The sequence below is a fragment of the Schistocerca gregaria genome, chromosome 3 (genome assembly GCF_023897955.1).
Source record: "Schistocerca gregaria isolate iqSchGreg1 chromosome 3, iqSchGreg1.2, whole genome shotgun sequence".
NCBI lineage: Eukaryota > Metazoa > Arthropoda > Insecta > Orthoptera > Acrididae > Schistocerca > Schistocerca gregaria.
This window is the reverse complement of record NC_064922.1, coordinates 314180017-314196456: the sequence shown is the minus strand read 5'-3', so window position 1 is coordinate 314196456 and position 16440 is coordinate 314180017. Positions and strand designations below refer to the sequence as shown.

The following is a 16440-nucleotide window of genomic DNA, read 5'->3' as shown; positions in this document are numbered from 1 at the left end:
GACTTGTGTCCACATGTCTCTCGGGTCAGATTTCTTAATGTTTTTTCGAAATGATATGTTGCCAGAGTTTTTCCTAATTACACTCCCGAATTGGCTAACGTAGTTCCGTTGCAGGCCTATAAGATCGCTACGCTGAACATCAATAAAATTTGTAGCCCATTTAATTTACAAAATTTAAAAGATTTCCTGTATGCAGCTGATGTGGACATTTTGTTTTTACAAGAAGTAACAAACATCGAACTTGACTTCATACAGGGGTATAATGCTATAGTCAATCCTGGAATTGGATGTGATTTGGGTACCGCATTTCTTTTCAAAGAGGGCGTCGTCATTACAGATGTAACAAAACTGCCTAACGGCAGAGGCATTGCCGGCACGCTTTATAACACCAGGATTATTAATGTCTATGCCCCATCTGGTTCTACCAATCGGTGCCAACGCGCACAGTTTTTTAAGGAGGGAATTGTTCCTTTGTTTGGTGTACACTGCACCCATACCATCCTTGGAGGCGACTTTAACAGTGTCATACATGCCAAAGACCAAACTCCGAACTACAACAAATCGCCGGACCTGGAACGTATCGTCACCGACCTCCGTTTAACTGATTCGTGGGAGCAAAAGCACGGCGCGGCACCCGGCTTTACCCACCTCACTAATCATTCAGCGAGCCGGTTGGATCGAATATATGTCTCGCCCAATCTGCAACACCGCATCCTGCAGTCTGAAGTTTGGCCAACCGCTTTTTCGGACCACGCTGCATATATATGCACATTAAATTTGGAACGACAAGGAACCTGTCGATATAAAGGGCCATGGAAACTTAATGTTTCACACTTAAAAGATCCTGCCTGTCGAGAAGCCTTTCTCACCACTTGGAGAGCCTGCGAGACCAAACTCAGCTCTTACCAGTCGACCTTGGATTGGTGGCTCAAATGCGCCAAACCTCAGATCCGGAGATGTTTCATCAACTACAACCCGGGAGAAGAGCTTTTGGCGGAAAAGAACGATAGAATTTTACTTTCATTGTCTCCGAGAACTCTACCTGCAAGGTGCTACAGCTATTGGGAACCATGGGAGAATTAAAAAATTCCAGGCAAAAATACTGACATTAAGGCGACAACAGCTTGAAGGATACCAAATAAGGTCAGGAGCAGAGACTGTGGCGCAAAAAGAAGCCACTTCGATATATCATGTGATTCGTGAAACTAAACGAGGATTCCGCACAATACTGACGGAGCTTAAAACTGATAATGGAACCACCTTGACAATGCACAACGACATAAAAGCAGAAATACTAACCCATTTCGATAACTTGTTTTCACATAAAGAGGTAGACGAAAAAGCACAGGACGATTTACTGACCCACCTGCAAGGACGCGTTGGTAACGCGTACGCGGAAGCTCTAATAGCGGAGGCGACCGAAGACGATGTACACTATGCTGTCTATCAAAGTGCAAAAAATAAATCCCCTGGAGCTGACGGCATACCAGCAGAATTTTATCAAGTCTTCTGGGAACATATAAAACATAGAATTACATGCATCTGTAATGAACTTCTGAACCTCAATAAGGAAATACCGAAAGATTTTCGTGAAGGTATGATAGTGTTAATCGCAAAAGAATCGGCTGGCAAGAAAATTGGAAATTTGAGACCAATCACTCTGCTGAACAGCGACTATAAAATTTTTTCGCGGCTCTTAGCCCACAGACTTAAAAATGTAATGGCCAGCGTCACCGACCCATATCAGTCTAGCGTGGGCAAAGATAGGAAAATTCAGCAGACGCTGTCCGACTACCGCGACATAATTTCAATAGCAGAAGTATGTCGACTAAAATGTGCCATCGTGTCGTTAGATTTCGATAAAGCCTTCGACAGGATCAGCCACTCCTACCTCCTGAAAACGATGGGCGCAATGGGTTTTCCGCCGAGATTCGTCGACCTCATACGACGTTTGGTAACGAATAACTCCTCCAGAATCATCATAAATGGACAGCCTAGCCGGCCAGTCGAGATCGCATGTTCCGTCAGGCAAGGTTGTCCGTTGTCCATGGCACTTTTTGCCATGGCCATCGAACCTTTGCTCGCTACCTTGACTCAGCGGTTACAAGGATTGCAAATACGAGGAAACAAAATAATATGTAAAGCTTATGCGGACGATGTTGGGTTTCTCGTTATGAATGTAGCGGAAGTCGAGACGGCAATGCACATAATAGAAAAATACGAACGAGCGTCAGCCGCGAGGTTAAACAAAACCAAGTCCGGCATATTCAATATCGGATGTGGCATTGGCATGCGCACACACGGTCAGTTACGTGAGCTAACAGCCTTGAAGTGTCTCGGCATTGATTTCCGAAAAAATATACGTCAAACTATTGCGGCCAACTATAGACAAGTACTAACTACCATACGAGCTAGTGTACGGACACATAGTATTCGACAGTTAAATGAAATTCAGAGAGTGTCTTTAGCGAACGTCTCTATTACTTCCAAAGTCAATTATGTCGCCCAGATACTGCCAATACCCGCCGGCATCGCCAAACAAATTATGTCAGCAATAGGCTATTTTGTGAGCCGTGGCCACATATTTAAAATCCAGTATGACACTCTGACGCTCGCCACTAATAATGGCGGCTTAAACTTAACGAATGTTACTAAAAAGTCGCAGGCTCTGTACATCTCCAATACGTTTCAACAATGGAGACAATCCGGCAGCTGTATCGCCGCGCACTTGCTATCTGAAATAGCTCCAGATGACCTCTCTCCACCCATTAATGTGCAGCACATACCGAGCGGACTTTACCATTTACGATGGTTTTTAATAGAATATAGCTACCTACGTTCAAGAATTCCGGAAAAAGACATGACAAACGTAAAAGAAATATATGGCAAATTGATGGGAGAAAAGAAGAACAACAAAATAGAACAAAACTATCCATGTTCTAACTGGAAAGTGATATGGGCAAATATTCATAACCGTAACTTAGCTACTCATCTGAAAGCAACATGGTACTTTGTTGTAAATAGGAAAGTTGCAACAAACTCGAAACTTCATTCGATCCACTTAGCGGATTCGCCTTTGTGTGCAACGTGTAGTTTAATTGATAACGAAGAACATCGTTTCGTGTGCGACAAGGTTAAAGATATCTGGCTGAATGTCCGACGAAAGCTGGCACTCATCCTTCGAACGTCACCTAACGCTATAACGCCTGCGGACTTTTTGACACCGGATGATGTACCCTTTCCTAACACGAAACGCAACGCAGTCAATTGGCTGAAAGCGGCAACGGTCCATTACCTCTTCACGAAGGAAGAGAAAAGCCAAGAGGATTTTTGGATCTCTCTGCTAACTGAGCATCACATGTTACTGAAGACTAGTAAATATAAAGAAACATACGCAAATTTTTTAATCAAGACCTTGATGTAAAAGAATTAAAAAGAAATATCTGCGGACACAGAAGACAAACGTAAGAGAGTGTTCACCACTACTAACTTACTTAACAATCGTGAAAAAAAAAAAAAGAAATTATTTTAGTTTTTACCGGAATTGCCGTTCTTTGAGTTCAACGTTTATTAATTTATTTTTCAAGAAGCCATTATAAATAGTTGCTTCTCACCGAATATGGTTTGTTTTTTAAGCATTTTCAGAGAGAAGAGGCAGTTTCGAAATGCCCTCTGACGTTTCTTTGTCAAGGAAGACTATTTGCTTTAAGTGTGACAACAAAAAACAGCGATGAAGAAGGAAACAAACTGAACATAACTTCTGTTTCTACCTACTGAAGACTTCATTCTTTTTTCACATTATCAATAAGCCCAAAGAAGGGGTACATTAGTTTCTCCACGATAAAGGGATTAAAAAAAAAAAAAAAAAAAATGGATAAGGCATCGGTCTCCTAAACCAATTCTGGCTTTAGCCGTCGCCGCGGTCGGACGTGCTTGTTGTTTACTCCGCGTACGTTAGCGCTATCGCTGGTGTTTGGTGTTTACGTGAAGTAAAATTAAAAAAAAAAAAAAAAAAAGTGGTAGAGTGTCTGCTTCGCATGCAGAGAGTCCTGGGTTCAAATCCCAGCTCCTCCAATTTTTGTTTCTCCGTGCAGCAGTATATGAAAACTTTTGCCTAGCACCATATTCTATCAAATTCAGCGTACAAGATTCTTCCCCAAGCAAGTGGATTTCTTACAGTTCGACGCCTTAGCGGGAGGACGATGACCTGCAAGACCCTGGCCTGCGATCCCCCCATTGAAATGTTGCTCCAAAGCCTTCGGTATGGCGTGCGGAGTGCATCTCAATCATTTCAAACATGTATTTGCAACTAAATGCGACAATCGTTATTTGTTTTTTCAAGATACTGAAAAATGAAGGGGGCACCCGGGATTGAACCGGGGACCTCTCGATCTGCAGTCGAATGCTCTACGACTGAGCTATACCCCCTTTCACAAACTTTCTATCCCCATAACTTAAGGAAAATTGTTATACTCTGTCTGGCTAAAGACGTCTAATCGAGCAAAATATTGCGTAATCATTATCTCTCAGTTATATATTAGCGTTAAACGATATAAATAACAAAAGTATTAGACACTTCGCGCCTGGAGAAAGTGCGAGTCGGCGCCTTCACCTTAATGTCAGAATGCGAAAATTCACTAGTAGCTTTTTTCAAGCAGGTTCTGTTCGTCCGTTCTCTGTAATCGTTTGGTATCTGATTAAATTGACATACTCGTCCATGGCTTCCGTAAGCGAAAATTTCATTGTGACCCCGACGTGATTTGAACACGCAACCTTCTGATCTGGAGTCAGACGCGCTACCGTTGCGCCACGGAGTCGACGCTGCTAAGCTCTTATCATGAATAGGTTCCTCGAACACTTACTGTACCGTTCAAACCTAAGAAATAATGACAGTAGGATCCACGAGAGACTCTTCCCAGATGTACTTGCTCTGGCGGGGGTGTAACTCAGTGGTAGAGTGTCTGCTTCGCATGCAGAAAGTCCTGGGTTCAAATCCCAGCTCCTCCAATTTTTGTTTCTCCGTGCAGCAGTATATGAAAACTTTTGCCTAGCACCATATTCTATCAAATTCAGCGTACAAGATTCTTCCCCAAGCAAGTGGATTTCTTACAGTTCGACGCCATAGCGGGAGGACGATGACCTGCAAGACCCTGGCCTGCGATCCCCCCATTGAAATGTTGCTCCAAAGCCTTCGGTATGGCGTGCGGAGTGCATCTCAATCATTTCAAACATGTATTTGCAACTAAATGCGACAATCGTTATTTGTTTTTTCAAGATACTGAAAAATGAAGGTAGCACCTGGGATTGAACCGGGGACCTCTCGATCTGCAGTCGAATGCTCTACGACTGAGCTATACCCCCTTTCACAAACTTTCTATCCCCATAACTTAAGGAAAATTATTATACTCTGTCTGGCTAAAGACGTCTAATCGAGCAAAATATTGCGTAATCATTATCTCTCAGTTATATATTAGCGTTAAACGATATAAATAACAAAAATATTAGACACTTCGCGCCTGGAGAAAGTGCGAGTCGGCGCCTTCACCTTAATGTCAGAATGCGAAAATTCACTAGTAGCTTTTTTCAAGCAGGTTCTGTTCGTCCGTTCTCTGTAATCGTTTGGTATCTGATTAAATTGACATACTCGTCCATGGCTTCCGAAAACGAAAATTTCACTGTGACCCCGACGTGATTTGAACACGCAACCTTCTGATCTGGAGTCAGACGCGCTACCGTTGCGCCACGGAGTCGACGCTGCTAAGCTCTTATCATGAATAGGTTCCTCGAACACTTACTGTACCGTTCAAACCTAAGAAATAATGACAGTAGGATCCACGAGAGACTCTTCCCAGATGTACTTGCTCTGGCGGGGGTGTAACTCAGTGGTAGAGTGTCTGCTTCGCATGCAGAAAGTCCTGGGTTCAAATCCCAGCTCCTCCAATTTTTGTTTCTCCGTGCAGCAGTATATGAAAACTTTTGCCTAGCACCATATTCTATCAAATTCAGCGTACAAGATTCTTCCCCAAGCAAGTGGATTTCTTACAGTTCGACGCCATAGCGGGAGGACGATGACCTGCAAGACCCTGGCCTGCGATCCACCCATTGAAATGTTGCTCCAAAGCCTTCGGTATGGCGAGCGGAGTGCATCTCAATCATTTCAAACATGTATTTGCAACTAAATGCGGCAAATGTTATTTGTTTTTTCAAGATACTGAAAAATGAAGGGGGCACCCGGGATTGAACCGGGGACCTCTCGATCTGCAGTCGAATGCTCTACGACTGAGCTATACCCCCTTTCACAAACTTTCTATCCCCATAACTTAAGGAAAATTATTATACTCTGTCTGGCTAAAGACGTCTAATCGAGCAAAATATTGCGTAATCATTATCTCTCAGTTATATATTAGCGTTAAACGATATAAATAACAAAAGTATTAGACACTTCGCGCCTGGAGAAAGTGCGAGTCGGCGCCTTCACCTTAATGTCAGAATGCGAAAATTCACTAGTAGCTTTTTTCAAGCAGGTTCTGTTCGTCCGTTCTCTGTAATCGTTTGGTATCTGATTAAATTGACATAGTCGTCCATGGCTTCCGTAAACGAAAATTTCACTGTGACCCCGACGTGATTTGAACACGCAACCTTCTGATCTGGAGTCAGACGCGCTACCGTTGCGCCACGGAGTCGACGCTGCTAAGCTCTTATCATGAATAGGTTCCTCGAACACTTACTGTACCGTTCAAACCTAAGAAATAATGACAGTAGGATCCACGAGAGACTCTTCCCAGATGTACTTGCTCTGGCGGGGGTGTAACTCAGTGGTAGAGTGTCTGCTTCGCATGCAGAAAGTCCTGGGTTCAAATCCCAGCTCCTCCAATTTTTGTTTCTCCGTGCAGCAGTATATGAAAACTTTTGCCTAGCACCATATTCTATCAAATTCAGCGTACAAGATTCTTCCCCAAGCAAGTGGAGTTCTTACAGTTCGACGCCATAGCGGGAGGACGATGACCTGCAAGACCCTGGCCTGCGATCCCCCCATTGAAATATTGCTCCAAAGCCTTCGGTATGGCGTGCGGAGTGCATCTCAATCATTTCAAACATGTATTTGCAACTAAATGCGACAATCGTTATTTGTTTTTTCAAGATACTGAAAAATGGAGGGGGCACCCGGGATTGAACCGGGGACCTCTCGATCTGCAGTCGAATGCTCTACGACTGAGCTATACCCCCTTTCACAAACTTTCTATCCCCATAACTTAAGGAAAATTATTATACTCTGTCTGGCTAAAGACGTCTAATCGAGCAAAATATTGCGTAATCATTATCTCTCAGTTATATATTAGCGTTAAACGATATAAATAACAAAAATATTAGACACTTCGCGCCTGGAGAAAGTGCGAGTCGGCGCCTTCACCTTAATGTCAGAATGCGAAAATTCACTAGTAGCTTTTTTCAAGCAGGTTCTGTTCGTCCGTTCTCTGTAATCGTTTGGTATCTGATTAAATTGACATACTCGTCCATGGCTTCCGTAAACGAAAATTTCGCTGTGACCCCGACGTGATTTGAACACGCAACCTTCTGATCTGGAGTCAGACGCGCTACCGTTGCGCCACGGAGTCGACGCTGCTAAGCTCTTATCATGAATAGGTTCCTCGAACACTTACTGTACCGTTCAAACCTAAGAAATAATGACAGTAGGATCCACGAGAGACTCTTCCCAGATGTACTTGCTCTGGCGGGGGTGTAACTCAGTGGTAGTGTGTCTGCTTCGCATGCAGAAAGTCCTCAGTTCAAATCCCAGCTCCTCCAATTTTTGTTTCTCCGTGCAGCAGTATATGAAAACTTTTGCCTAGCACCATATTCTATCAAATTCAGCGTACAAGATTCTTCCCCAAGCAAGTGGATTTCTTACAGTTCGACGCCATAGCGGGAGGACGATGACCTGCAAGACCCTGGCCTGCGATCCCCCCATTGAAATGTTGCTCCAAAGCCTTCGGTATGGCGTGCGTAGTGCATCTCAATCATTTCAAACATGTATTTGCAACTAAATGCGACAATCGTTATTTGTTTTTTCAAGATACTGAAAAATGAAGGGGGCACCCGGGATGGAACCGGGGACCTCTCGATCTGCAGTCGAATGCTCTACGACTGAGCTATACCCCCTTTCACAAACTTTCTATCCCCATAACTTAAGGAAAATTATTATACTCTGTCTGGCTAAAGACGTCTAATCGAGCAAAATATTGCGTAATCATTATCTCTCAGTTATATATTAGCGTGAAACGATATAAATAACAAAAATATTAGACACTTCGCGCCTGGAGAAAGTGCGAGTCGGCGCCTTCACCTTAATGTCAGAATGCGAAAATTCACTAGTAGCTTTTTTCAAGCAGGTTCTGTTCGTCCGTTCTCTGTAATCGTTTGGTATCTGATTAAATTGACATACTCGTCCATGGCTTCCGTAAACGAAAATTTCACTGTGACCCCGACGTGATTTGAACACGCAACCTTCTGATCTGGAGTCAGACGCGCTACCGTTGCGCCACGGAGTCGACGCTGCTAAACTCTTATCATGAATAGGTTCCTCGAACACTTACTGTACCGTTCAAACCTAAGAAATAATGACAGTAGGATCCACGAGAGACTCTTCCCAGATGTACTTGCTCTGGCGGGGGTGTAACTCAGTGGTAGAGTGTCTGCTTCGCATGCAGAAAGTCCTGGGTTCAAATCCCAGCTCCTCCAATTTTTGTTTCTCCGTGCAGCAGTATATGAAAACTTTTGCCTAGCACCATATTCTATCAAATTCAGCGTACAAGATTCTTCCCCAAGCAAGTGGAGTTCTTACAGTTCGACGCCATAGCGGGAGGACGATGACCTGCAAGACCCTGGCCTGCGATCCCCCCATTGAAATGTTGCTCCAAAGCCTTCGGTATGGCGTGCGGAGTGCATCTCAATCATTTCAAACATGTATTTGCAACTAAATGCGACAATCGTTATTTGTTTTCTCAAGATACTGAAAAATGAAGGGGGCACCCGGGATTGAACCGGGGACCTCTCGATCTGCAGTCGAATGCTCTACGACTGAGCTATACCCCCTTTCACAAACTTTCTATCCCCATAACTTAAGGAAAATTATTATACTCTGTCTGGCTAAAGACGTCTAACCGAGCAAAATATTGCGTAATCATTATCTCTCAGTTATATATTAGCGTTAAACGATATAAATAACAAAAATATTAGACACTTCGCGCCTGGAGAAAGTGCGAGTCGGCGCCTTCACCTTAATGTCAGAATGCGAAAATTCACTAGTAGCTTTTTTCAAGCAGGTTCTGTTCGTCCGTTCTCTGTAATCGTTTGGTATCTGATTAAATTGACATACTCGTCCATGGCTTCCGTAAACGAAAATTTCACTGTGAACCCGACGTGATTTGAACACGCAACCTTCTGATCTGGAGTCAGACGCGCTACCGTTGCGCCACGGAGTCGACGCTGCTAAGCTCTTATCATGAATAGGTTCCTCGAACACTTACTGTACCGTTCAAACCTAAGAAATAATGACAGTAGGATCCACGAGAGACTCTTCCCAGATGTACTTGCTCTGGCGGGGGTGTAACTCAGTGGTAGAGTGTCTGCTTCGCATGCAGAAAGTCCTGGGCTCAAATCCCAGCTCCTCCAATTTTTGTTTCTCCGTGCAGCAGTATATGAAAACTTTTGCCTAGCACCATATTCTATCAAATTCAGCGTACAAGATTCTTCCCCAAGCAAGTGGATTTCTTACAGTTCGACGCCATAGCGGGAGGACGATGACCTGCAAGACCCTGGCCTGCGATCCCCCCATTGAAATGTTGCTCCAAAGCCTTCGGTATGGCGTGCGGAGTGCATCTCAATCATTTCAAACATGTATTTGCAACTAAATGCGACAATCGTTATTTGTTTTTTCAAGATACTGAAAAATGAAGGGGGCACCCGGGATTGAACCGCGGACCTCTCGATCTGCAGTCGAATGCTCTACGACTGAGCTATACCCCCTTTCACAAACATTCTATCCCCATAACTTAAGGAAAATTATTATACTCTGTCTGGCTAAAGACGTCTAATCGAGCAAAATATTGCGTAATCATTATCTCTCAGTTATATATTAGCGTGAAACGATATAAATAACAAAAATGTTAGACACTTCGCGCCTGGAGAAAGTGCGAGTCGGCGCCTTCACCTTAATGTCAGAATGCGAAAATTCACTAGTAGCTTTTTTCAAGCAGGTTCTGTTCGTCCGTTCTCTGTAATCGTTTGGTATCTGATTAAATTGACATACTCGTCCATGGCTTCCGTAAACGAAAATTTCACTGTGACCCCGACGTGATTTGAACACGCAACCTTCTGATCTGGAGTCAGACGCGCTACCGTTGCGCCACGGAGTCGACGCTGCTAAACTTTTATCATGAATAGGTTCCTCGAACACTTACTGTACCGTTCAAACCTAAGAAATAATGACAGTAGGATCCACGAGAGACTCTTCCCAGATGTACTTGCTCTGGCGGGGGTGTAACTCAGTGGTAGAGTGTCTGCTTCGCATGCAGAAAGTCCTGGGTTCAAATCCCAGCTCCTCCAATTTTTGTTTCTCCGTGCAGCAGTATATGAAAACTTTTGCCTAGCACCATATTCTATCAAATTCAGCGTACAAGATTCTTCCCCAAGCAAGTGGATTTCTTACAGTTCGACGCCATAGCGGGAGGACGATGACCTGCAAGACCCTGGCCTGCGATCCCCCCATTGAAATGTTGCTCCAAAGCCTTCGGTATGGCGTGCGGAGTGCATCTCAATCATTTCAAACATGTATTTGCAACTAAATGCGACAATCGTTATTTGTTTTCTCAAGATACTGAAAAATGAAGGGGGCACCCGGGATTGAACCGGGGACCTCTCGATCTGCAGTCGAATGCTCTACGACTGAGCTATACCCCCTTTCACAAACTTTCTATCCCCATAACTTAAGGAAAATTATTATACTCTGTCTGGCTAAAGACGTCTAACCGAGCAAAATATTGCGTAATCATTATCTCTCAGTTATATATTAGCGTTAAACGATATAAATAACAAAAATATTAGACACTTCGCGCCTGGAGAAAGTGCGAGTCGGCGCCTTCACCTTAATGTCAGAATGCGAAAATTCACTAGTAGCTTTTTTCAAGCAGGTTCTGTTCGTCCGTTCTCTGTAATCGTTTGGTATCTGATTAAATTGACATACTCGTCCATGGCTTCCGTAAACGAAAATTTCACTGTGAACCCGACGTGATTTGAACACGCAACCTTCTGATCTGGAGTCAGACGCGCTACCGTTGCGCCACGGAGTCGACGCTGCTAAGCTCTTATCATGAATAGGTTCCTCGAACACTTACTGTACCGTTCAAACCTAAGAAATAATGACAGTAGGATCCACGAGAGACTCTTCCCAGATGTACTTGCTCTGGCGGGGGTGTAACTCAGTGGTAGAGTGTCTGCTTCGCATGCAGAAAGTCCTGGGCTCAAATCCCAGCTCCTCCAATTTTTGTTTCTCCGTGCAGCAGTATATGAAAACTTTTGCCTAGCACCATATTCTATCAAATTCAGCGTACAAGATTCTTCCCCAAGCAAGTGGATTTCTTACAGTTCGACGCCATAGCGGGAGGACGATGACCTGCAAGACCCTGGCCTGCGATCCCCCCATTGAAATGTTGCTCCAAAGCCTTCGGTATGGCGTGCGGAGTGCATCTCAATCATTTCAAACATGTATTTGCAACTAAATGCGACAATCGTTATTTGTTTTTTCAAGATACTGAAAAATGAAGGGGGCACCCGGGATTGAACCGCGGACCTCTCGATCTGCAGTCGAATGCTCTACGACTGAGCTATACCCCCTTTCACAAACATTCTATCCCCATAACTTAAGGAAAATTATTATACTCTGTCTGGCTAAAGACGTCTAATCGAGCAAAATATTGCGTAATCATTATCTCTCAGTTATATATTAGCGTTAAACGATATAAATAACAAAAATATTAGACACTTCGCGCCTGGAGAAAGTGCGAGTCGGCGCCTTCACCTTAATGTCAGAATGCGAAAATTCACTAGTAGCTTTTTTCAAGCAGGTTCTGTTCGTCCGTTCTCTGTAATCGTTTGGTATCTGATTAAATTGACATACTCGTCCATGGCTTCCGTAAACGAAAATTTCACTGTGACCCCGACGTGGTTTGAACACGCAACCTTCTGATCTGGAGTCAGACGCGCTACCGTTGCGCCACGGATTCGACGCTGCTAAGCTCTTATCATGAATAGGTTCCTCGAACACTTACTGTACCGTTCAAACCTAAGAAATAATGACAGTAGGATCCACGAGAGACTCTTCCCAGATGTAATTGCTCTGGCGGGGGTGTAACTCAGTGGTAGAGTGTCTGCTTCGCATGCAGAAAGTCCTGGGTTCAAATCCCAGCTCCTCCAATTTTTGTTTCTCCGTGCAGCAGTATATGAAAACTTTTGCCTAGCACCATATTCTATCAAATTCAGCGTACAAGATTCTTCCCCAAGCAAGTGGATTTCTTACAGTTCGACGCCATAGCGGGAGGACGATGACCTGCAAGACCCTGGCCTGCGATCCCCCCATTGAAATGTTGCTCCAAAGCCTTCGGTATGGCGTGCGGAGTGCATCTCAATCATTTCAAACATGTATTTGCAACTAAATGCGACAATCGTTATTTGTTTTTTCAAGATACTGAAAAATGAAGGGGGCACCCGGGATTGAACCGGGGACCTCTCGATCTGCACTCGAATGCTCTACGACTGAGCTATACCCCCTTCCACAAACTTTCTATCCCCATAACTTAAGGAAAATTATTATACTCTGTCTGGCTAAAGACGTCTAATCGAGCAAAATATTGCGTAATCATTATCTCTCAGTTATATATTAGCGTTAAACGATATAAATAACAAAAATATTAGACACTTCGCGCCTGGAGAAAGTGCGAGTCGGCGCCTTCACCTTAATGTCAGAATGCGAAAATTCACTAGTAGCTTTTTTCAAGCAGGTTCTGTTCGTCCGTTCTCTGTAATCGTTTGGTATCTGATTAAATTGACATACTCGTCCATGGCTTCCGTAAACGAAAATTTCACTGTGACCCCGACGTGATTAGAACACGCAACCTTCTGATCTGGAGTCAGACGCGCTACCGTTGCGCCACGGAGTCGACGCTGCTAAGCTCTTATCATGAATAGGTTCCTCGAACACTTACTGTACCGTTCAAACCTAAGAAATAATGACAGTAGGATCCACGAGAGACTCTTCCCAGATGTACTTGCTCTGGCGGGGGTGCAACTCAGTGGTAGAGTGTCTGCTTCGCATGCAGAAAGTCCTGGGCTCAAATCCCAGCTCCTCCAATTTTTGTTTCTCCGTGCAGCAGTATATGAAAACTTTTGCCTAGCACCATATTCTATCAAATTCAGCGTACAAGATTCTTCCCCAAGCAAGTGGATTTCTTACAGTTCGACGCCATAGCGGGAGGACGATGACCTGCAAGACCCTGGCCTGCGATCCCCCCATTGAAATGTTGCTCCAAAGCCTTCGTTATGGCGTGCGGAGTGCATCTCAATCATTTCAAACATGTATTTGCAACTAAATGCGACAATCGTTATTTGTTTTTTCAAGATACTGAAAAATGAAGGGGGCACCCGGATTGAACCGGGGACCTCTCGACCTGCAGTCGAATGCTCTACGACTGAGCTATACCCCCTTTCACAAACTTTCTATCCCCATAACTTAAGGAAAATTATTATACTCTGTCTGGCTAAAGACGTCTAATCGAGCAAAATATTGCGTAATCATTATCTCTCAGTTATATATTAGCGTTAAACGATATAAATAACAAAAATATTAGACACTTCGCGCCTGGAGAATGTGCGAGTCGGCGCCTTCACCTTAATGTCAGAATGCGAAAATTCACTAGTAGCTTTTTTCAAGCAGGTTCTGTTCGTCCGTTCTCTGTAATCGTTTGGTATCTGATTAAATTGACATACTCGTCCATGGCTTCCGTAAACGAAAATTTCACTGTGACCCCGACGTGATTTGAACACGCAACCTTCTGATCTGGAGTCAGACGCGCTACCGTTGCGCCACGGAGTCGACGCTGCTAAGCTCTTATCATGAATAGGTTCCTCGAACACTTACTGTACCGTTCAAACCTAAGAAATAATGACAGTAGGATCCACGAGAGACTCTTCCCAGATGTACTTGCTCTGGCGGGGGTGTAACTCAGTGGTAGAGTGTCTGCTTCGCATGCAGAAAGTCCTGGGTTCAAATCCCAGCTCCTCCAATTTTTGTTTCTCCGTGCAGCAGTATATGAAAACTTTTGCCTAGCACCATATTCTATCAAATTCAGCGTACAAGATTCTTCCCCAAGCAAGTGGATTTCTTACAGTTCGACGCCATAGCGGGAGGACGATGACCTGCAAGACCCTGGCCTGCGATCCCCCCCATTGAAATGTTGCTCCAAAGCCTTCGGTATGGCGTGCGGAGTGCATCTCAATCATTTCAAACATGTATTTGCAACTAAATGCGACAATCGTTATTTGTTTTTTCAAGATACTGAAAAATGAAGGGGGCACCCGGGATTGAACCGGGGACCTCTCGATCTGCAGTCGAATGCTCTACGACTGAGCTATACCCCCTTTCAGAAACTTTCTATCCCCATAACTTAAGGAAAATTATTATACTCTGTCTGGCTAAAGACGTCTAATCGAGCAAAATATTGCGTAATCATTATCTCTCAGTTATATATTAGCGTTAAACGATATAAATAACAAAAATATTAGACACTTCGCGCCTGGAGAAAGTGCGAGTCGGCGCCTTCACCTTAATGTCAGAATGCGAAAATTCACTAGTAGCTTTTTTCAAGCAGGTTCTGTTCGTCCGTTCTCTGTAATCGTTTGGTATCTGATTAAATTGACATACTCGTCCATGGCTTCCGTAAACGAAAATTTCACTGTGACCCCGACGTGGTTTGAACACGCAACCTTCTGATCTGGAGTCAGACGCGCTACCGTTGCGCCACGGATTCGACGCTGCTAAGCTCTTATCATGAATAGGTTCCTCGAACACTTACTGTACCGTTCAAACCTAAGAAATAATGACAGTAGGATCCACGAGAGACTCTTCCCAGATGTAATTGCTCTGGCGGGGGTGTAACTCAGTGGTAGAGTGTCTGCTTCGCATGCAGAAAGTCCTGGGTTCAAATCCCAGCTCCTCCAATTTTTGTTTCTCCGTGCAGCAGTATATGAAAACTTTTGCCTAGCACCATATTCTATCAAATTCAGCGTACAAGATTCTTCCCCAAGCAAGTGGATTTCTTACAGTTCGACGCCATAGCGGGAGGACGATGACCTGCAAGACCCTGGCCTGCGATCCCCCCATTGAAATGTTGCTCCAAAGCCTTCGGTATGGCGTGCGGAGTGCATCTCAATCATTTCAAACATGTATTTGCAACTAAATGCGACAATCGTTATTTGTTTTTTCAAGATACTGAAAAATGAAGGGGGCACCCGGGATTGAACCGGGGACCTCTCGATCTGCACTCGAATGCTCTACGACTGAGCTATACCCCCTTCCACAAACTTTCTATCCCCATAACTTAAGGAAAATTATTATACTCTGTCTGGCTAAAGACGTCTAATCGAGCAAAATATTGCGTAATCATTATCTCTCAGTTATATATTAGCGTTAAACGATATAAATAACAAAAATATTAGACACTTCGCGCCTGGAGAAAGTGCGAGTCGGCGCCTTCACCTTAATGTCAGAATGCGAAAATTCACTAGTAGCTTTTTTCAAGCAGGTTCTGTTCGTCCGTTCTCTGTAATCGTTTGGTATCTGATTAAATTGACATACTCGTCCATGGCTTCCGTAAACGAAAATTTCACTGTGACCCCGACGTGATTAGAACACGCAACCTTCTGATCTGGAGTCAGACGCGCTACCGTTGCGCCACGGAGTCGACGCTGCTAAGCTCTTATCATGAATAGGTTCCTCGAACACTTACTGTACCGTTCAAACCTAAGAAATAATGACAGTAGGATCCACGAGAGACTCTTCCCAGATGTACTTGCTCTGGCGGGGGTGCAACTCAGTGGTAGAGTGTCTGCTTCGCATGCAGAAAGTCCTGGGCTCAAATCCCAGCTCCTCCAATTTTTGTTTCTCCGTGCAGCAGTATATGAAAACTTTTGCCTAGCACCATATTCTATCAAATTCAGCGTACAAGATTCTTCCCCAAGCAAGTGGATTTCTTACAGTTCGACGCCATAGCGGGAGGACGATGACCTGCAAGACCCTGGCCTGCGATCCCCCCATTGAAATGTTGCTCCAAAGCCTTCGTTATGGCGTGCGGAGTGCATCTCAATCATTTCAAACATGTATTTGCAACT

The 16440-nt window shown here is 44.1% G+C and overlaps 37 non-coding genes across 37 annotated transcripts; 12 read left to right on the top strand and 25 right to left on the bottom strand.

Annotated features, from left to right (window-relative positions):
- Positions 1 to 4356: 4356 nt before the first annotated feature.
- Positions 4357 to 4428, bottom strand: Trnac-gca (transfer RNA cysteine (anticodon GCA)). Its single transcript has one exon. It is a non-coding gene; the product is annotated as a tRNA-Cys (tRNA).
- A 317-nt stretch (positions 4429 to 4745) lies between these two features.
- Trnaw-cca (transfer RNA tryptophan (anticodon CCA)) lies at positions 4746 to 4817 on the bottom strand. The gene has a single exon. It is a non-coding gene; the product is annotated as a tRNA-Trp (tRNA).
- A 118-nt stretch (positions 4818 to 4935) lies between these two features.
- Positions 4936 to 5007, top strand: Trnaa-cgc (transfer RNA alanine (anticodon CGC)). Its single transcript has one exon. It is a non-coding gene; the product is annotated as a tRNA-Ala (tRNA).
- A 282-nt stretch (positions 5008 to 5289) lies between these two features.
- Trnac-gca (transfer RNA cysteine (anticodon GCA)) lies at positions 5290 to 5361 on the bottom strand. The gene has a single exon. It is a non-coding gene; the product is annotated as a tRNA-Cys (tRNA).
- A 317-nt stretch (positions 5362 to 5678) lies between these two features.
- On the bottom strand, positions 5679 to 5750 carry Trnaw-cca (transfer RNA tryptophan (anticodon CCA)). Its single transcript has one exon. It is a non-coding gene; the product is annotated as a tRNA-Trp (tRNA).
- Positions 5751 to 5868: 118 nt separating this feature from the next.
- Positions 5869 to 5940, top strand: Trnaa-cgc (transfer RNA alanine (anticodon CGC)). Its single transcript has one exon. It is a non-coding gene; the product is annotated as a tRNA-Ala (tRNA).
- A 282-nt stretch (positions 5941 to 6222) lies between these two features.
- On the bottom strand, positions 6223 to 6294 carry Trnac-gca (transfer RNA cysteine (anticodon GCA)). Its single transcript has one exon. It is a non-coding gene; the product is annotated as a tRNA-Cys (tRNA).
- Positions 6295 to 6611: 317 nt separating this feature from the next.
- Positions 6612 to 6683, bottom strand: Trnaw-cca (transfer RNA tryptophan (anticodon CCA)). The gene has a single exon. It is a non-coding gene; the product is annotated as a tRNA-Trp (tRNA).
- A 118-nt stretch (positions 6684 to 6801) lies between these two features.
- Trnaa-cgc (transfer RNA alanine (anticodon CGC)) lies at positions 6802 to 6873 on the top strand. Its single transcript has one exon. It is a non-coding gene; the product is annotated as a tRNA-Ala (tRNA).
- Positions 6874 to 7155: 282 nt separating this feature from the next.
- Trnac-gca (transfer RNA cysteine (anticodon GCA)) lies at positions 7156 to 7227 on the bottom strand. Its single transcript has one exon. It is a non-coding gene; the product is annotated as a tRNA-Cys (tRNA).
- Positions 7228 to 7544: 317 nt separating this feature from the next.
- Trnaw-cca (transfer RNA tryptophan (anticodon CCA)) lies at positions 7545 to 7616 on the bottom strand. The gene has a single exon. It is a non-coding gene; the product is annotated as a tRNA-Trp (tRNA).
- A 472-nt stretch (positions 7617 to 8088) lies between these two features.
- On the bottom strand, positions 8089 to 8160 carry Trnac-gca (transfer RNA cysteine (anticodon GCA)). Its single transcript has one exon. It is a non-coding gene; the product is annotated as a tRNA-Cys (tRNA).
- A 317-nt stretch (positions 8161 to 8477) lies between these two features.
- On the bottom strand, positions 8478 to 8549 carry Trnaw-cca (transfer RNA tryptophan (anticodon CCA)). Its single transcript has one exon. It is a non-coding gene; the product is annotated as a tRNA-Trp (tRNA).
- A 118-nt stretch (positions 8550 to 8667) lies between these two features.
- Positions 8668 to 8739, top strand: Trnaa-cgc (transfer RNA alanine (anticodon CGC)). Its single transcript has one exon. It is a non-coding gene; the product is annotated as a tRNA-Ala (tRNA).
- Positions 8740 to 9021: 282 nt separating this feature from the next.
- On the bottom strand, positions 9022 to 9093 carry Trnac-gca (transfer RNA cysteine (anticodon GCA)). The gene has a single exon. It is a non-coding gene; the product is annotated as a tRNA-Cys (tRNA).
- A 317-nt stretch (positions 9094 to 9410) lies between these two features.
- Trnaw-cca (transfer RNA tryptophan (anticodon CCA)) lies at positions 9411 to 9482 on the bottom strand. The gene has a single exon. It is a non-coding gene; the product is annotated as a tRNA-Trp (tRNA).
- A 118-nt stretch (positions 9483 to 9600) lies between these two features.
- On the top strand, positions 9601 to 9672 carry Trnaa-cgc (transfer RNA alanine (anticodon CGC)). Its single transcript has one exon. It is a non-coding gene; the product is annotated as a tRNA-Ala (tRNA).
- A 282-nt stretch (positions 9673 to 9954) lies between these two features.
- Trnac-gca (transfer RNA cysteine (anticodon GCA)) lies at positions 9955 to 10026 on the bottom strand. Its single transcript has one exon. It is a non-coding gene; the product is annotated as a tRNA-Cys (tRNA).
- Positions 10027 to 10343: 317 nt separating this feature from the next.
- Positions 10344 to 10415, bottom strand: Trnaw-cca (transfer RNA tryptophan (anticodon CCA)). Its single transcript has one exon. It is a non-coding gene; the product is annotated as a tRNA-Trp (tRNA).
- Positions 10416 to 10533: 118 nt separating this feature from the next.
- Positions 10534 to 10605, top strand: Trnaa-cgc (transfer RNA alanine (anticodon CGC)). Its single transcript has one exon. It is a non-coding gene; the product is annotated as a tRNA-Ala (tRNA).
- Positions 10606 to 10887: 282 nt separating this feature from the next.
- On the bottom strand, positions 10888 to 10959 carry Trnac-gca (transfer RNA cysteine (anticodon GCA)). The gene has a single exon. It is a non-coding gene; the product is annotated as a tRNA-Cys (tRNA).
- A 317-nt stretch (positions 10960 to 11276) lies between these two features.
- On the bottom strand, positions 11277 to 11348 carry Trnaw-cca (transfer RNA tryptophan (anticodon CCA)). The gene has a single exon. It is a non-coding gene; the product is annotated as a tRNA-Trp (tRNA).
- A 118-nt stretch (positions 11349 to 11466) lies between these two features.
- On the top strand, positions 11467 to 11538 carry Trnaa-cgc (transfer RNA alanine (anticodon CGC)). Its single transcript has one exon. It is a non-coding gene; the product is annotated as a tRNA-Ala (tRNA).
- Positions 11539 to 11820: 282 nt separating this feature from the next.
- Positions 11821 to 11892, bottom strand: Trnac-gca (transfer RNA cysteine (anticodon GCA)). The gene has a single exon. It is a non-coding gene; the product is annotated as a tRNA-Cys (tRNA).
- A 317-nt stretch (positions 11893 to 12209) lies between these two features.
- On the bottom strand, positions 12210 to 12281 carry Trnaw-cca (transfer RNA tryptophan (anticodon CCA)). Its single transcript has one exon. It is a non-coding gene; the product is annotated as a tRNA-Trp (tRNA).
- Positions 12282 to 12399: 118 nt separating this feature from the next.
- Positions 12400 to 12471, top strand: Trnaa-cgc (transfer RNA alanine (anticodon CGC)). The gene has a single exon. It is a non-coding gene; the product is annotated as a tRNA-Ala (tRNA).
- A 282-nt stretch (positions 12472 to 12753) lies between these two features.
- On the bottom strand, positions 12754 to 12825 carry Trnac-gca (transfer RNA cysteine (anticodon GCA)). Its single transcript has one exon. It is a non-coding gene; the product is annotated as a tRNA-Cys (tRNA).
- A 317-nt stretch (positions 12826 to 13142) lies between these two features.
- Trnaw-cca (transfer RNA tryptophan (anticodon CCA)) lies at positions 13143 to 13214 on the bottom strand. Its single transcript has one exon. It is a non-coding gene; the product is annotated as a tRNA-Trp (tRNA).
- Positions 13215 to 13332: 118 nt separating this feature from the next.
- Positions 13333 to 13404, top strand: Trnaa-cgc (transfer RNA alanine (anticodon CGC)). The gene has a single exon. It is a non-coding gene; the product is annotated as a tRNA-Ala (tRNA).
- A 670-nt stretch (positions 13405 to 14074) lies between these two features.
- On the bottom strand, positions 14075 to 14146 carry Trnaw-cca (transfer RNA tryptophan (anticodon CCA)). The gene has a single exon. It is a non-coding gene; the product is annotated as a tRNA-Trp (tRNA).
- Positions 14147 to 14264: 118 nt separating this feature from the next.
- Trnaa-cgc (transfer RNA alanine (anticodon CGC)) lies at positions 14265 to 14336 on the top strand. Its single transcript has one exon. It is a non-coding gene; the product is annotated as a tRNA-Ala (tRNA).
- Positions 14337 to 14619: 283 nt separating this feature from the next.
- On the bottom strand, positions 14620 to 14691 carry Trnac-gca (transfer RNA cysteine (anticodon GCA)). Its single transcript has one exon. It is a non-coding gene; the product is annotated as a tRNA-Cys (tRNA).
- A 317-nt stretch (positions 14692 to 15008) lies between these two features.
- Trnaw-cca (transfer RNA tryptophan (anticodon CCA)) lies at positions 15009 to 15080 on the bottom strand. Its single transcript has one exon. It is a non-coding gene; the product is annotated as a tRNA-Trp (tRNA).
- Positions 15081 to 15198: 118 nt separating this feature from the next.
- On the top strand, positions 15199 to 15270 carry Trnaa-cgc (transfer RNA alanine (anticodon CGC)). The gene has a single exon. It is a non-coding gene; the product is annotated as a tRNA-Ala (tRNA).
- Positions 15271 to 15552: 282 nt separating this feature from the next.
- Positions 15553 to 15624, bottom strand: Trnac-gca (transfer RNA cysteine (anticodon GCA)). The gene has a single exon. It is a non-coding gene; the product is annotated as a tRNA-Cys (tRNA).
- Positions 15625 to 15941: 317 nt separating this feature from the next.
- On the bottom strand, positions 15942 to 16013 carry Trnaw-cca (transfer RNA tryptophan (anticodon CCA)). Its single transcript has one exon. It is a non-coding gene; the product is annotated as a tRNA-Trp (tRNA).
- Positions 16014 to 16131: 118 nt separating this feature from the next.
- Trnaa-cgc (transfer RNA alanine (anticodon CGC)) lies at positions 16132 to 16203 on the top strand. Its single transcript has one exon. It is a non-coding gene; the product is annotated as a tRNA-Ala (tRNA).
- Positions 16204 to 16440: the final 237 nt, after the last annotated feature.